The sequence below is a fragment of the Echinops telfairi genome, unplaced genomic scaffold (genome assembly GCF_000313985.2).
Source record: "Echinops telfairi isolate 266 unplaced genomic scaffold, ASM31398v2 ScPeMD7_7468;HRSCAF=8506_0, whole genome shotgun sequence".
In the NCBI taxonomy this organism is placed as follows: domain Eukaryota; kingdom Metazoa; phylum Chordata; class Mammalia; order Afrosoricida; family Tenrecidae; genus Echinops; species Echinops telfairi.
The window spans coordinates 54,566,059-54,570,423 of NW_022111369.1; the positions used below are offsets into that span (position 1 = coordinate 54,566,059).

The 4,365-nt window shown below is 50.1% G+C and overlaps 1 protein-coding gene and 1 pseudogene across 1 annotated transcript in view; both read right to left on the reverse strand.

Annotated features, from left to right (window-relative positions):
- The window catches only part of LOC101660673, a 48,615-nt pseudogene extending 47,296 nt beyond the window's left edge, over nt 1-1,319 (reverse strand).
- LOC123520977 (amyloid beta precursor protein binding family B member 2-like) overlaps nt 1-4,365 on the reverse strand; it is a 279,202-nt gene that overhangs the window by 201,781 nt on the left and 73,056 nt on the right. The gene's annotated exons all lie outside the window — the stretch shown is intronic.

Below are 4,365 nucleotides of genomic sequence, written 5' to 3' on the forward strand. Positions count from 1 at the left end.
GGGGGGGGGAACTCCCTAGGATGGATAAGGGGTGTGTGTGTGTGTGTGTGTGTGTGTGTCAATTTGGTTAGGCCATGCTGCTAAGTACTTTGGCAATTAGGATGCCAGTAGTTATTTAATGATCCAGTCATCCTCATTTTGTGATCTGATGTAACAGAATCAGCTCCATGATGAGATCGTTAAAAGCGCATCAGTTGACGGGGAGTTTCCTCTGGCTGTGTCCCGTAGCCAGGATAAATGGATGCTGTGGCAAATCTCTAACTTTTTAGCTTGCTTTGGATTCTGCATCCAGCTTGCCATCATCTGACCTCTAGTTTTGTGACTTAAGCCAGCAGCCTGTTATGGGACCAGCTGATGTTGGGTTCAGTTACTTGAGTCACGAGAAGTCTCAGCCGCCTCCACTGTGACATCTGAACCATGGACTTGGGACTTGCCAGCCTCACAACCATTATGTTTCCTTGAGCTCAATATATACACATGTGTGAGCTTCCTTGGTTTTGCTTCTGTAGAGAACCCCGCCTAAGACAGATACCTGGGCTCTGTGTGCTGGGAAACCGACCTGTTTAACAGGCTCCCTTTGCTCTGACTCCCTACTAATTCGGCTGACAGAGGCTCCCATGGAAACCAGAAGGAAGCAATTGAGCAGCTCCTCCCTGCAGGGTCTCTCCAGATCACAGCTCCCATCAGGTAGCCCTGGATCTTCACGGAATCCCTCCTCCCTCAAGCCTCCAGGTCCAGGAGCAGGAAGAGTAGCTCCCAGTAGCGGAGTGCACTCTCCTTTCTGGTTTCCATATCCCTGGCTCATGACCCCAAAGTGAGGACATTTCTGATGAACACTCACCTCGAAGAGGCTACTCTACAATTGCTCTTGTTGGATCCTACTTTTATATGGCAGCCTAAGTGAATTATGTCCAAGAAGTCACCTGAAGACATGTTAGCACCTTTGTGAGCCAGCGACCCTTGGCTGATGTACGGACAGGGTTTTGCTTTGTCATTTGCATCCACAAGATGCCATCGTCCTCAGTAAACCTCACAGTATTTGTGGCTTAAATGATCCGTCTAAAAGCATAACTCTGATCAAGTCACTGCTCGGCTCAAAACCCTCGATTCACTCCAAATTAAAAACTTTTCTTTAACCCTTGAAGTCCTTATTCTGTCCTCCTTGGTCTATCCTGTAATGCTCCTTATATACTGCCCCTCGGCATACTGCCACACGTCTCACACTTCATCCAGGCCTCCAGCTTCCCTCCGCTCATGCTGCTCCAGCCAACCCGGGAGGATTTGCCCTTGAAGGTCCTCTGTGTGGCATGCCTTCGCATCACGGCTTCCTGCTCAGTTGTTCCTTTTCTTAGGCTGTTGGTCCAACTCCTAGCGACCTTATAGATACATGGAAATGAAGAGGACACTACCCAGGCCTCACAAATTATTGCGACGCTCGAGCCCACTTTCGCAGCCACTGCATCAAGCCATCTCGCCGAGGATCTTCTTTCCCATGAACCTTGACAAGCTTGGAATCCTTCCCGAGGACATGTCCACAGTACACAAGACGAAGACTCACCATCATCTAACTCACTAACTTATAAGGAGCCTTCTAACTGTACATCTTCCAGGATAGAGTTATTCCTTCTTCTGCCTGGTCATGATGGAGTTAACATTCTTCACGCACACCACAACTCAAATGCATCAATCCTTTGTCTCCCTTTCTCAGCGTCCCGGCTTTCGCGCATCTGCAAAGTGACTAAGAGGCCATGCCCATCACCATAATCCTCATACAGTCAGTGAGCCCGCTCGCTTCCCTCTCTGCCTCCCCACTCAACTCGTTGGGGTCATTATCCAGATAGTACTGTAAATTAATGTGCTTGTTATCCATCGCCCTTCATGACAGTGCACAGTCACAGAACGCTGTGGTGGCGAGCCAGTGCCGACTCATAACCGCCCCATTGCACAGCAGGAAGAAAACACTGCTGGTCGTGCACCAGCCTCTCCATCGTTCTCATGCCGAGCCCACTGCTGTAGCCGCCGTGCCAATCCACCTTGTCGAAGGTCTTCCTCTTTCTATTTCACTGCCCTTCCACTTGACCTAACATGTCGTGTTGTTAGTTGCCAACAAATGCCCCTGACTCATGGTGACCCCGTGAGAGACTGCGCAGAACGGCCCAGGAGGGCTTCTTGGTTGTAATCACTCTCGAGATTGCGTGCTGGGCTGCCAACTGCAAATCCACCAGCTTATCCTGTTGGAGAAAGATGGGGCTGTCATTCCCCATAGGAATTCACAGTCTTAGAAACATCACATACGCTTGACTATGACTTGGAATCAACCTGATGGCAGTGGGCACGGTATCTGATTTTGGCATCTTTTCATAAGCAGCCTCCTCTCCTGCAGAGCCACTGACAGTCTTCGAACCACCAACCTTCTAGGTGAGCAACGATCACAAACCAGTTGTACCACCCAGGCTTGAGGCAGGGGACCACTGTTTTTCCCCACCGCCTAGAACAGCAGCTGGCACACAGCCGGCACTCGTTCAGTAGTTGTTGAGGAGATAGCTGCTGCATCAGAGAAAAAACAACGGGTGGACCTGTTTTCTTCAGGACTGTGCCTAAGTTTCCAATGTTCAAGCGCTCACTTTTCGGAGATCCTGTAGAAGAGATTCCAACTGAAGTCCAAAGAGGAGGTGACAGAATAACCTGCCATCTCATCAGAGGGTCTTCCATATTGCACACCAAAACCGCACCAAGCAAGCCACCAAAACTATGGTTAAGTTTAAATGGAAACAATTCTCTAAACCTGGGTGGACAAAGGGGTTCTGTTAAGAGCCAGGCAGTAATAAACACCATATGCTACACACAGCCCCTGCTAGCACTACGTACTTTGCTGTTAACCTGAAAACAGCGAAAAGGGCATTGAAACCAACAAGCAGGACTGCGTTCCAACCGGGCTCTATGCACAGAAGCTGAAACATGACTCTCCTATCAACCAGGTCCAGGGGTCCACAAAATATCGTTACTCTTTCTCCCCTACACCCACCTCCCCAACCTTCCAGCCATTAAAAAAAAACATGTGTAAACCAACTCTTACTTCAGGGCTGTACCCCGTTGGTGGGGCCATTTCAAAGGCTGTTGTAATTAGGCATGGAAGCACTGCCTCTGTTACAGTATACGAAGCTGGGCTAACCGTTTATTCAGGTGATACTCTCACCAGTGTGTTCCCCTAAGTCTGCCTTAGATTGTAATCATGTCCCACCAGCTCCCTGAGCACCTTCTCCCCATCTAAGCACCCTCGTTTTATACCCTAATGAGGAAACTACTTCCTGCTCCTCCTCTTTCTATCAGAAATGAGACCGGCAACCACACCTTGAGACAGGGAGATGGCCGGGAAGGGGCTGCCTGCTCTCTGGGGCCTGGCAGATTCCAGTGTAATGTTTCACTACTGAACATCCGCCCTGCTGCTTACACTTGGTGTCCAGGCGCTTGCAAGCACGCCTTGCTGTGTGGGCTTGGAATGGGAACTATTTTGATTGCAGGTGCTGCTGGAATTTGGGGTCATCCGTCCCCATGAGCCATAAACGTTGCTGAAAAGGCCAGCGTGGGAGGTGGCACAACCCGACGTATTAGTGCGCAGCCTGGAGCAAGTGATTTTAAATTTCACTCCATTATAACGGCAGCCTCGTTCATCTGACGTAGTGGCGATATGTGGAAATACGGAGTCTGAAGACCCGTTCTTCACTCTGTCACTTGGAAGAGTTGGCCAAACACGGAGAGTCTATTCGACCCTGGAAACACAGTTCACAACAGAGAACGGGGTCGCTCTGCCGCCTTTCCACCAGGTGTTTAAACAGCAAGACATGAACCCCAGCAAACCAATGGAGAGAAAATTCAAGAGAAACGCTCTCAACGTGGCTGCCCCTCATCTTCCCAAGCTCAGGAGACACGGAACAAGCCCAAACGTAAGTGAGTCTCATCTGTGACAGACAGCCTTTGCCCTGCCTCTTCAGAAAGCGGATCTGTTAGAAAGTGAAATGGGCATTTTCAAGGTTCTTTGGGGGGGAAAAAACAAATAAAAAAACACGATGATGGCTCTGCATCCCAGGGAAATCAAAGTCAAACCAGGAGGTCAGAAGATGCCGATGGCTCTCCACTTCCTATTGTAAAGAACTCACCCTCCAAGGGCCGTGAAGCCTGGGGAATCCACTAAGCTTCACTGCAAGTCCACGCTGCCAGGGGAGGTCTCCTGGGAAAGCTGATGTGGCTTTCCACCCCAGCCGCCCACATCGACAGTCCACTTCACACCCAGGACAGCGACCCACACAGTCACCCAGACTCCTGGGGACTCCACTAAGCTTCACTGCAAGTCCAAGCTGCCAGTGG